This window comes from Mesocricetus auratus, unplaced genomic scaffold (genome assembly GCF_017639785.1).
Source record: "Mesocricetus auratus isolate SY011 unplaced genomic scaffold, BCM_Maur_2.0 Super-Scaffold_100020, whole genome shotgun sequence".
Taxonomy (NCBI): domain Eukaryota; kingdom Metazoa; phylum Chordata; class Mammalia; order Rodentia; family Cricetidae; genus Mesocricetus; species Mesocricetus auratus.
In genome coordinates this window covers 25,942,180-25,955,602 of record NW_024429201.1, presented here as the reverse complement: position 1 = coordinate 25,955,602, position 13,423 = coordinate 25,942,180, and the positions used below count along the sequence as shown (strand labels likewise).

Below are 13,423 nucleotides of genomic sequence, written 5' to 3'. Positions count from 1 at the left end.
GAGGAGGGGGATTGAGAATGAACTTGGGGAATCATCACCAGGAGCACCTGAACAGGTCTGGAAAGAACTCTACAGGGACATGTGTATTGTCACAAAGAGGCAGAGAAGCCACATTTGAGAATCATCCCCACAGAAAGTGTTGAGAGAATTCTGTGAGGAGTGAGGATATGCTGGGGAAAATGAAATTTTTGAACGTCAAAGAAACATCAGAAACAGACCAGAGTCTTGGTGTCGTCCTCTTTCTGACCCTGGCTTGCCTTTGGTACCCTGGGTCCCTGAAGTAGACATACCATTAGTCTCCCAGCTTCTGCAGGGAATTCCATTTTCCCAAGTCAACTGCAAAGTGATCATCCCTCATCCTTGTCTGGTGCCCTTAGTGGCTGCTCATCACACCCCTAGAGACATTTGATTCTGTTGGTCTAGTCTAATGATGCTCCCACCATTCAGGTTTACCAGCCACAAAACCCCTTTAATCTCCAAACACTCCAGGTCTTCCTTGAAGTCTTTGGATGAGGTGACTCCAGTGATTGATAGGAGAAGCCACAAAATCAGTTTAAGAAGATGAAGCATACCATTTCATTATTTAGCTCCATTAAACCAGAAACAGAAGGTCCCATTTGGTTCCATTATTTCTTATGTTCATATTATACCAGATGTTCTTATCTCCTCTTGTCTAACATGTGTATATATCAGCACTCACACAGAAGGCACAGGGTTTCTCTGTGTATCCCTGACTATTCTAGAACTCACCATGTGGACCAGGCTGACCTTGAACTCAGAGATCCCCCTGCCTCTGCCTCCTGAGTGTTGGGATTAAAGGAGTGTGCCACCACTACCAAGCTCCTACCTTATTTTTTTTATACTTTTTCCCTGGCTTTTCCTGTACCCTCAGATTTAAGCATAAAGTCTATGTTGAGGTCTTTTGAAGATTGACATTTCCTGCCCAAACATCTCTTTTGAGATCTGAATCACAGCCAAAGATAGATACTCCGGAGGTCTGTAACAATCCCAGGCTGGTTGCTAAGCTGAGCTCTCATCTTCACCACCCAAATGCTTTTCTTTCGTTTCTCAATAAATGTCAATCTCTTGGTTAGTGTGGCTCTTTCAGAGCTGGTTAGAATGGCTGACCAGCAAGCCCCAGAAATCCTTCTGTGTCTGCCTTCCTAGTGCTGGGAATACCATGCAGGCTGCTGCATAAGATGGAAATCCAAGCTTAGTTTCTCATACTGCATTACTAGCCCTAGAGATCTGGAAGGCTTCTCCTCTATTCCAGTTTGTAAGAGAATCTACTTGTGATGTGAGCACGGTAGTGTGGAGGCAGGAAGATAGGAGTCCAAGGTCATCCTCAGCTACATAGTAAGTTTGAGGCCAGCATGGGCTACAAAAGACTCCCTCTCAACCACTCTGTACCTAAGCAATTAAAAAACAAAACCTATGTACTCATAATGGTCAAAATGTTTCATGACAGTAAGTCCTTTAATCTTCACAATAAATCTTTGCGGTGACTGCTATAATTATCACTCATTTTGTAGAAGTGGAAACCAAGGTACACCGAGGTTGAGTAACACATCCAAAGTTACACAGCTTAACAATGGAACTGGAATGAAAATTGTGGTGGTTTGGAGGAAAATGGCCCCCAAAGGGAATGGTGCTATTAGAAGGTGTGACCTTGCTGGGGGAAGTGTGTCACTGTGGGGGCTTTGAGGTCTCCTTTGTTGAAGCTTCACTCAGTGTGACACTCAGACCACTTCCTGTTGCCTGTCTATCAATATGTAGCAGCGACTTTGTCAGGACCATGTCTGCCTGCATGACACCATGCTCCCCATCATAATGATAATGGACTAAGCCTCTGAAATGGTAAGCCTACACTTCAGTTAAATGTTTTCCTTTGTAAGAGTTGCTGTGGTCATGGTGTCTCTTCACAGCAGTAGAACCCTAAGACAGAAACTCGGGCCATTTGATTTGAACATTCATGGACTTAACCTGAACTCATTCATCTTGCCAAATCTTTTGACTCACTGTTATATACAACCTATTAGATGAATAATCAATTCCGTCTCTGAAAATGTCCCAAACCTACTGACTGTCATAGTAATTCCATGCAGGTCCCCACGCTACTGAGTTCTACCTCCCTAATTCTCCCCCAGGTCTTTCTTCCCAGAAGAGCGAGGCCTTGGCTTTATTGTAGTTCTTTTCTAGGCTGCATTCCTTCCTGGACACACACCCCATCTGAATTATATCCCACTCTAGTTTTTCTCTCATTGTATTACTCTTTCCTTCCAGTTACATTTTATAACTGAAAAAGTTGCATTTGTGTTCTTTTTAAGTAAGCATTATGAAGGCAGAGTTCTTGATCATCTCCTCCTGTCTGCCTGGCACTGGGCAGGGAGCTGTGTACACAGCAGAAAGTCCATAACACTGGGGGATGAACTGATGGGTCAGTGAATCATAAGTGAGAAATGACTGTCTAACTTTTACGTTGAATGCTAAGTGAAGTTTTGTCTCTTTAGGACCTGGTGTTCTATGAATTAGTGAGCATTACACAATCAAGCTTTTGAAAGGTAAAACTTACTTCCATCATTTCAGTGAAAGACACTGGTAAGTGTGCCCCGATCTTTCTAAGAAACTCCATCCTGATTCTATACTCTGCCCAGCACAGCAGACCAAGGATGGGAATTGACTCCGGCAGGGCAAATTGGTCTCTCCCTGTTGAGAGTTTAGAATCGGGAAACAGAGAAACAAACAAAAGCAGGCTTGTAGGATGTGCTCACTCATCTGTCCTTCAAATATTTTTGAGCATCCATAATGAAGTAGTCACAGGAGACACTCTCCTTTGAGGCATTTTGTGGTTCTTGAGAGAATGCCTTTAAGTAAAGCTGCTACTGCAATGCAGCCCGTGAAGTACCGTGATGTGGGAAGAAAGGAACGCCCCATGGGGGCCTCTCACACAGAGGGAGGCCAGGGAAGGCTGTGCAGGAGAGGGGGCATCACAGACGGGAGAAAGCTTAATCAATCCAGAAAGGAGCAGAGGTGAGGCAGAGAACAGCCTGTGATAGGAACTGCAAGCAGTCTATCCAGTCTGGGCACCAGAAGCGAGAGATAATTCTGGAAGGGGAGTGAGGTCCCCATCATGAAGGCCTTGTGAGCCTGACCCAAATTTGAGATTTCTTCTAAAGACTGTGAGCGTTCTTGACAAAGCTTTAGCCAAAGAGTGATGTATTCCCGTCGGTGCTCTAGAAAGATCCTCACGGTCTTGGTGGGGAAAGCTGTGCCACTGGGGAGATGGCTGTGGAAGTCTGAACAAGATGCGATGATGACGGGGATAAGGCAGTGGCAGTGGGAGGGATAAGAGGTGACGGACATCAATTTCAGAACGAAGAGGTGCTAAGGACAATGCCACGGCTTAGAGTGGTGGTGGAGAGAAAGGGCCCAGGCGATAGTGTACACACAAGGGAACTCCAAGAGCTGGGAGGGAGCTGTGGATGTGAGTGGTGTCTGCATGGGGTTAACTCACACCTCACAGAACCCAAGAGGAAAACAATTGCTGCATGGATGGAACCCTGAGTGACTGCACCATAGAAGCATCCGGGTGAGGAAGAGGAGCCTACAAAAGAATTGGATGACAAGTGTTCAGGATGCAGTTGGAAACTCGAGAATGAGTAATGTCATAGACACCAACGAGTGAGACCTTTTCTGGAAGGTTCCAAAGAATGACAACAGTCTATCCAAAAGACCCAAGCAAGGACCACTGCAAAGCAATTAATTTCTGGTGATGTAGGAAGTAGTACTGACCATTTCTAACAATCTCACCTTCAGCATGCTTGTTTCAGGAACACTAGGGCACTTAGCCTGGCACCTCACTGCAGATTCCTGAGGAATGGCTTCACCGGGCGTTCCGAATTTGGGTTTCAAATGTTGTTACGAGGCGATCTGTGAAGTGCACTTGAATGTCAGAGTTGAAAATGTGGAAAAAAAGTAGACATGAGGAAAATTTATTTTGAAAGAAGTGTCTTCTCGACTTGGAGTCGACGACTAGCAGCCCAGTAACGAAGCATTTTGTGTGTGTTTATGACCGGCCTGTCAAGAACTGCCAGAAAGTGACTGGTGAGCAAGAAGAAAATGATGTGGCCTGTTTGTCATCTCTCAGAGTGTCCAGCTGCTGAAGGCCACTCTGCAATCAAAATAGAATTTTCCTTCATCAGTAGCCATATGCCGAGAAGAAGAAACAGGCCACATCTTGTTCATTAAACAACTACGCATGGGAGCCAGTGTGTAATCGCGCCTTTTTTTTCCACTTTATTTTCAACAGTTTGAGTGTTCCTAAGAAGCCTCTGTGGGACTGGATCTGGTGCTTCAATCAGAATCTGAGTGTATTTTCAGGACTGGCCCCGTTTCTGCCCCTCTTCGCTTCTCTGTAAAAGCCTCTCCGGGGCCTGGTTTCTGCTCCTCCATCTGAGTGTTTAGTCAGTTTAATATACACAGCAGACATATTCTGGAAAAAATACGAGGCTCCTCAACAGAGGTATTTCCAAAATTAGGTGTTGTTTAAAAACTAAGGCAGAACATCCATTCATCAGAACACACCGGCAGGCAACAGAGTGGTCCACATGCTAACTGAAGCTGTTCTAAGGGCTCTGACTCCCTTGATTGCCGTAAACTCTCCACAGATGCTGTGCATGCTGCATCCCCCTGAACAAACCAAGCAGTGTTTCCCAAAATGCTGTCCACTTAGAACATTTTTTTGGATGGTTAATGAAAAAACAAAAAGCAAAACAAAGCAAAGCCCCCACGCACATGAAGGCATCTTTGTTCACAGTTGGCTGCCTATTCTCAGGTCCAGATGTAAAGTGTGAACTCCGCCCTTCTCTCCTCACAGGATGAATACAGGGGATGCAGAGGAAGGGGAGGGAGACAGCAAATTCTAGTCCGCAAACACAGGTTTAAGACTCTCTTCACTTTCCTATAACAACTTAATTCCTACTGCCAAGCTTTTATTTATTCTTGCTGGCAGAAGAAACACAGAAAATGAAAAATGTGTCACCTCACTGTCCCTGGCCTCACAGAGGTTGTTGATGCCAGCGTCCAGCCACGGCCTCCACAGGATGCCCACCTGGCGCTGGTTTCCATTTATCTCTGTGGCAGTCTTGCCTGGCCCGACCCCGCAGGCCCAGCCACCCCCAAGTCTGTCTGCCAAGCACCCTGAGGTATTGTGTGCTGAAATCACTTTCCTCGGAAGCAGGGCTGGCTCTGGGCTCCTAGAACCCACAAATCCATCTCCCTGTCACCTTCCCCTTACCTCCTGCCAGACAAACAGGATCTCTCTGGAGTTTGGGAAATTGCTTCTTTGAACACTTAGAAATAACAAAAGAACCCTCTTAGGATGTAGGGTTTTGCTTCTGAAGGTGGGAGGGAAAGGTTTAGCTTTGTGTCTTATCTACACAGTTCCTGGGAAGACAGCAGTTCAGTCAGCTACCACCTGCTTGATGTGAAGGAGGGGTGGAGGAGAGGAAAAACAGTGAGGGGTAGGGTGGAGAAAATGACAAAGGACATGCTTTTGGACCAGCAGGGCACATACCCACCCCATTCCTCCCCAGATTTCCCCAGTGCCCACCTTTACCCACGTTTCCTGATTTCTGTGAGCCTAGGGACCCAAGGGTTCCAAGGCAAACATGGTACCAAATTATATGGAAATGCGGGAACCCTGAGGGAAAAGCATGCCCCGTAGCTGAGAAAGAAGCCCTTGGCACACTGACTCAGCAAAGAACCTAAAGAGTCAGGCGCTGAGTGCCGTGGGGCTCTGAGCAAACTTTTCTGTTGTCACCCTCCTGAGTCTATTATCTATGTTGGTGGGGACACAGGACCAATGACGCGCCTCCCAGGGATGAAGAGATCTGCATCTTCTCAACCCACCCCTACCACACAGAAAAATGAAATAGGGCACAGAGGTAGAGTTCTTGCTGTCCTCAGGTTAACAGGGGCAGTGAAGGCTATGGAGAAGCTCTGCAGAAGGGAGGGGGGATGACCTAAGGTCTATCAGAAGTCACAGACAGTGTATTGTTGTACTGAAGCTTTGACTGTCCTTTAGAAGCTAGGGACTGCATCACATGTCTGTCCAAGGACAGCAAGGAGAGACAAGAGAAGTGCAGGCAGTAGCCTGTGTGTGTTGCGATCCCGTCCCCTGCCTGCATGTCCACGGGGACACAAAGAAGGCCATGAAGAAGGCCTGCTGTCATACAGGAAGGACATGGGCTGGGCAAGGGGACTGCTATTTTAGGAGAATTAATGACAAGCTCTTGAAGAACAATAGGCAGAAGGAGCCAGGCAGTTAGGAATATCATCTCCACATTCCATCATTGCAGCACATCCAGACATATCATATTTTAGTCCATATACCATATTAGAATAAGGGGAGCCTTGGGTCCAGGTGGACCTCAGTTTAAAACCTAGTTCTGCTATTTCCTAGTCATAAAGTTCATAGAAACATGTTAGGGGATTCCCACCTGGGTCCTGTTGCTGCTTCAGAACCTCCAAATAACACACAGACGCTATATTAGTATAAAGCTGTTGACCTTTTAGCTGAGGTTTCTTATTTGCTAGCTCAGTCTTAATTATTCACCCATTTTCTAATAATCCATGTATTTCTACATGGCCTCATCTTACCAGAGAAAAAGTCCAGAATTCTTACTCCATTGGGGTCTACATCACATCTGTTCCACGTCTCTGCAGAGAAGAGAAAAGAGAAGAGGAGAGGAGAGGAGGGGAGAGGAGGAGAGCTATTTCCTGTTTGACCTGTTTATATACTGATTCTGCCCTGCTGTGTCACTTCCTGCCTGGATCATATGGCAACTTCTCTTTACTACATTTTCCAGAATCCTCCTCGACTCCTAGTCCCACCTATCTTGCTTCCCTGTTGGCCAACAGTGCTTTAGTCATCAACCAATAAGAAAAACATATACACAGAAGAACATTCCCCATCAGAAACCCCCTCCTTTCATCTCTAAATGAGTATAGTAGTTTTTGAAAGTATTGTGTGCATCAAAGGAGAGTTTTTTCTTGCTGAGATGATTATAATAATCTGATTTCTCCAGGGAAACTCCAGTGCAGGAACCTGGAGTTTGGAGCCTTCACTATAGCAGATGAGAAGAGAGTGTATGATCAAATGCCCAATGCGTGACTTCTATAAGACCTGGGGCAAGTGGTCACTCTGTTTACTCATCAAAGGCTTACACTTGGGTCACCATGATGTCCCTGGGCACACTGGAATGCTGGAACTGAGTCTTCAGAAGTGATGGCCTTCGCTGAACTTGAGCTGTGAACAGCTGCACTGGGCTACAAATAACTTTTCAAACGGTGAGTTCCTTTGCCGGGCGGAGGCACAGCTCTTAGTGGGCTTGGAACCCACAGGAACATCTAATAGAGAGGTCTCCTTTCACAGTGACACCCTGCAGCCTTCTACCTGCCAAATTGGGAGATGGCCAATTTTTAGAACTGACTCTTTAGACTTTTTTGGAACAAAGACACAAGGAAAAGTTCAAGGGAAAGAGATGCTTCGATAATTTATTAAGGTGAGATGGGTCCATCAAACCAAAATCCCAGTGGGAACTGTAAACTCTGGAACTTTGAAACTGGCTCCTGTCTCTCCTGCTGTCTGTCATCAGGATATTTGTGGATATAATAGCCAAATCTGTGTCCTCAGCTCACAGGCCAACTAAGGGAAGCAATGCTCTCGGTGGAAAGCCATAAAAATAAAGACATCCTAGAACAGCAGTGGGGCTGTTCTTACTGATTTTTGACCAGAAAAGAGAGCTATGGAAAGATCCTGGCATCGTATATGACCCAAAAACCATAAATGAATAATTAAATAAGAGATTTAACTCATAGAACGGGAGATGCTAACATGGTAGGTTCTGTACTGAAACACAGGGCCTTAACTACCTGATGGGACCTTTCCATTATCTAGGCAGCTGGCCCAAAGAGGCAGAAGCATACACTTTCAGAAAGAGCTTTAAGCCCCTTATGGATATGGTGCCCATGAAACTCGTGCTTTGGAGACTGGGGATGAGAATAACACTGTACATTGATTCTAACAGAACAGGGAAACCAAAAGGAATACACTTCTGCCTCTCATTTCCAATCAGACGATACTCTAAAATTCACGCCCAATTATTTATTTGAATTCTCCATTATACTTCAGACAGAAGCAATGGTGTAATGGTTAGATGCTGCATTCAGGCTAAAGTACCCTACTGCTCCTGATGGGGTTCCAGCTGCAGCAAGCCCACCGTTTTAAACGTGTTCTGCTCATAGAAAAGTGAACTCCAGGCTCTGTATCTGAATGCAGCAACGGTCCCACCTCTTTGAGTCGTCAGTTTTCCTTGCCTGGACTCCAGGACCTTAGGGTCAGGAGAATTAGCAGACTGTTCCTCAGATTCTAAGAACTTGCTGAGGGAGCCTCTGGGAGCTGGGGTCCCTTGGTGATCTTGCCAGTCCAGCTACTGTAACAGAAAACCTCTGAACAATAGAAATTTATCTCTTTTGCAAGCTGGGCAGTTCAAGATTGACATTTGGATCCAAGATCAGAACTGGGCCTGGTGACCCAGGCTGAGGCAAAAGGGTTACAAGCTCAAGACTGGCCTGTGCTCCAGAAGGTGTGGAAGGGCAGCCTAATTAACTTAGGAGACTGTCTCAAAATAAACAGAGGACCCAACAGCCTGCCAAACATGTGCGAGGCCCTAGGCCAATTCCCAGTACTGAAAAAAAAGTGCCACCTGCTTCCTGGTTTTAGGTGGCCGATGTCATTGTCTTATTATGTCACCACATGAAAAGCAAAGAAATCTCTTAGGGTCCCCTTTACAAGGGCACTAATCTCATGTATAAGAACTTTGCCCCCACGATCCTGTTGTTTTTGACATAGGTCCGTGGGGGTGGGAAGGGACGGAGCAGTAAGGGGGAGGGAGGGGACTGAAGGCAGAGGGAAAAGAGGAGGGGAGCTGGGACATTTTAGGAGTGAGGCCAATGACAGGAGGTCAGGTCATTGGGTGGTGTGGCAGCTGAAAGTGCAATGTCCTCTACAGGCTTGTGGACACTTGTCCTAAGTGGTGGCACTGTGGAGGGGGGTGTTGTGGAACCTTTAGGAGGCAGGGCTTGCTGGGGGAAGTCATTCTTTTCTGGGATTTGAGAGTTTATAACCTCTTCCTGCTTCCAGTTCACTCTGAGCTTTGTGTTTATGACTGATGATCTGATCTCTCAGTTTCCTGCTCTAGAACCCTTCCTGCTACCCTACCCACCCCACCCATCCCAACCCGTTCCACCCCATCCCATCCTCCATCCCACCCCACCCACCATACCCCATCCCACTCCACCCTACCCACCTCTTCCCACCCCACCCCACTACACCCACCACACCCTACCACACCCACCCTACACACCACACCCACCACACCACTCTCCCCATCCCATCCCATCCCACACACTCCACCCCATCCCATCCCCACACCACCTACCCCACCCTACACACCCCATCCTCCCCACTCCCCCACCTACTCCACCCTATCCCACCACACCCACTTCACCCTACCCCACCCACCACACCACACCCTCCACACCCAACCCCACCCCATCCAACCCCATCCTCCCCACTCCCCCACCTACTCAACCCCCACCTCACACCCCACCCCCTGCCAACGCCGGTATAGATTACTGCTCTGGAACCATGGAGTCAAATAAACTCCCGTACACATTGCCTGTTGGGGAACAAAGGTCCTCAAGGCCACAGACCACTAGAGAAACCAAGAGTGTTAATCACACATGGTATCTCTTCAAAGGACGAAATACCCACTTTCTACCTAGAAGGCCCGGAGTGGATGTTGTTCATGACCTGGGGACCTGTGCTAAAGTTTATCCCAGACTCTCCCTCCTTAGACCTTTATCTTTGGCTCTCAGTTAGAACCCGTGCCTAGGGGAGGTGTGGAATCTATCTTACCGCCTGCTGGCCCCTGTGTTCTCTGTCAGACCACACCAGATCCTAACTCTTTAGCTATGCAGCCTGTCTTCATGGTCACGTGTACTTCGCAAAGGAGTTTTTAATGTAGGCATGCCTTAAACTTTATTGTGCACCTGGAACTGGAAAGATTGTTGCCTGGAAACCTGGAATGGGAATGAATGATGGTTGCCTGGAAACTTTTTCACAAATTGTAGTGTGTTTAAATAAGTTGGCAATAAGACACCTGGCATCAGACTCTGGAAGTTTGATCCAGTCTGACTAGGTCAGGCTGAGCTGAGTTTTCATTCTCTTCTCCTCCAGGTTTGTTTTCCTGCCTGCCCTGACACCTGCTGGGAACGCCCCTCCCCCCGCAGGTGCCTTGGTTATACTTCCTTACATGTTAAGGAAGTAGCTAACACGAGGTGTGCCTTTGAGTGGGATATGCAGGCCTTATCCCTCCTTCCTCTGACCGAGGTGGACAGACTCCCTTCCCTCCCCCCACCCCTGCGTCCTGTTATAATGCGCCGATTCAGTACAGGCCTCAAACTAATAGGGCCAACTGAAGTCTCCAAAACCGTGCCAAAGCAAACCTTTTCCCCTTGTATCCCTAGTATGTAATGTATTTGTTGGGAAGCCCCACCCAGCCCCACTCCTCCCATTCCAGACCCCGTCCCCGAGAAAGGCCGCCATTGGAGGCTGCTTCCCCTGAGAAGCGCAAGACCAGTCCTACAGCCTATTTAAGACGTGGTCCCCCATCTGCCAAGTGGCTCTCCCTCATGCTTTCTCCTCTTCTCCTGGGACCACCCGGGAATGCTTTGTTCATTAAACCTAGATTATTAATTCGGCCTGATCTGATTTATTGCGTTGACAGAGAGCACAATACCTGGGTATGGAAATGTTACCAGTACTTTGTGACACTAACAGGAAGCTAACCATCACATATCCTAATCCTTCACCTCCCAATCCGGCCACAATGAGGAAGGGTTTAAAGCATGCTTTGGGTAGAGACATGGGCAGCATAGAAGGGTAGTCCTTTATCATTGGTGCACAGAAGCACATGGCTTACTGTCTTGTGACTTAAATGTCCTAAAGAGGTACTAACTGGTATTGTTAAATTTTTTCTAATTACCTAAAAAAGAAATCCTAGGCGAGCCAAGGATGTTCCTTATAATGTTTGTTAGTTTGGACAAATTCCAATTTTATGACACACCAGTTGAATGTGTGTGTGGCATAAGGCAAAAGCTGAATAGGAAAATCAAAATTAGCATGAAATGTATATGGAACTATCTCATTAACCTACCAATATGATCTTTAAAATAATGTTTATCAGTTTGCATTAAAAATATAATTTTATCTTTTGAGATAGGATCTCATGTGGCCCAGGCTGGCCCCCTGTAAGTGCTGGGATTGCCATCATGCACCATCATACCTGGATCATAAAAATGAAAAAACAACTAAATTTAAATGCAGACGTTTTGAGACAGATTTGAAAAGTCCTTTTTGGACACTCTTATTTATTTATATTACTCTGTTCTCAGTGGCCTTGGCAGAATATGGATTACTATGCACTCCTAATACGCAGACCATCGCTGGGTCTGGGGCTCCCTAGCACAGGATACAGGGCTTTTGGTAGATATGGAAGTCAGATATGTAACAGAAAAGGGCTTGTTTGGGAGCATTTATGAGTGGCCTGTGGGGCACTCACTTAGAGCAAGCCAGGGATGGGGAGTAGGGTGTGTTAGTGCTGGCACGTGGACACCCTTTGTCTCTTGGTTCTGATTAGATTTGAGACACAACGTGGATCCTATGAGCTTTAGGAAAAATATATTGTGAAGAAGGCAGACTATTGTTGAGAAATAGCTGCCAGAATGATACCCTCTTCTGTCACCTGTTTCAGAAAATTTGACTGGTGTCTTACCAGGCATGTGGTATGTAAGGGACGCATGGGCAGGAGAGCTATTTAAGAAACCAGCTTTAAGAACACAGAGTGTTGAGGTTCCAGGCTGGTTCCAACTCTCCCTGGGCCCTTTTACAGATGGAGTCTGGGCAATTTGTTTTTTGTTAGGTTTGCAAAGTAAGGAGCAAGGCATGGAAAAGAAAGTCATTCCACTGTGGTGATTTATGGACTGAAATACAGTTTGGGGTTCCTTGGGGACAGGAGGGTCACCAAGGTTCAAATCTTCTGTGTGTAGGTCAGACACAGCAGCTGCTGTCACCTGGCTAACAGCCATTAGACATTTGCAATATTGAAGGTGTCAAATCATCCTGGGGAGTTCAGAGCAGGACTGACCTGGCCTTAGCTGGGGAAATTGGCCCCTTCATCTAAACCCCCACTGCTGGGGTCCTTCCTTGTGCTAAACCTCCCGTCAGAACCTTCCTGGCACACAGGCTTCCTCCATCCACTCATCACAGGCAGAAATGCAGCTCTCAAGCTCTCAGAGTGTTCAATCCAGATCACGAACCATCCGTGGGAGCTTCTTCCCAGGCTGCAGGTTTACCCAGGGAAGATGGGGTGTTCTACAAAATCCCACAGCTGTTTGTCTCCCTGCTGATCACACATCAGGGCAGTGGGATGTTTCTCTCATAGGAAACTCTCCAGGGCCAGTCTCCTTTAAGATGCCAGCAGTGTTCTGAAGTAGCATCACAGCTGACTAAGCAGGAAGCCTTCTGGAAATCTCTGAGCTGGCTCTTATCTCATTTCACCAAGGACCTATCCTCGGAGAAGAATGATGTGCAAATGTTCTTTGCACCTTTGTTATCAATGCTGCACCAGTACTCAACACTGGCAGACGCCCTCCCCCCCTTTAAACAGGCCTCCGGGGGTGCCTGGGAGGGTCCTGCAAGATGCCCTTCCCCCCCTTAAACAGGCTTCTGGGGGTGCCTGGGAGGGTCCTGCAATGTTTCAGTGCAAATGAGAGCACACAAGGCCTTGCCCTGCTCAATCCAGGTGGGCAGAGCTGCTTCAGGATGGTCGAACTGTTTGTGCATTAATCAGCCACTTTTATGTACTATATATATTTATGCATGTTTATATACAAACATATTTACATGCTATATATAACAAGTATATAATATTACTTGTTCAGATTTATTTGTTTGTTTCTTGTTTTTGTTTTCATATTGTCTATCTTAAGTAAGTATGGCCTATTGGTTAGTTTCTTGTTTGGAAGGTTTCTTTTGTTCGTTGTTTTTTTGACAAAGCCAGGCTGGCTTTGAACTCGCTGTGTAGCTGAGATGACTTTGAACTCCCGAACTCCTCCACTTCCACAGTCACTGGGATTACATGTGTGTGTTGCTGTGCTCAATTTGTGTGGTGCAGACGACTGAACCCAGGGCTTTGTACATGTTAGGCAGCCCCCCTAATAACTGACGCCACAACCTCCAATTTCCTACTTTCATAAATAATGTTTTCCTGGAGCATGCCCATTAGTTATGTGTTAT

The 13,423-nt window shown here is 46.6% G+C and overlaps 1 long non-coding RNA gene across 1 annotated transcript; it reads right to left on the bottom strand.

The window, feature by feature from the left end:
• Positions 1-4,271: 4,271 nt before the first annotated feature.
• On the bottom strand, positions 4,272-10,085 carry LOC121133105. The gene is made up of 3 exons (XR_005869836.1): positions 9,983-10,085; positions 6,661-6,720; positions 4,272-4,492 (listed from the first exon to the last, which is right to left on the bottom strand). It is a non-coding gene; the product is annotated as an uncharacterized LOC121133105 (long non-coding RNA).
• Between the last annotated feature and the right edge of the window lie 3,338 nt (positions 10,086-13,423).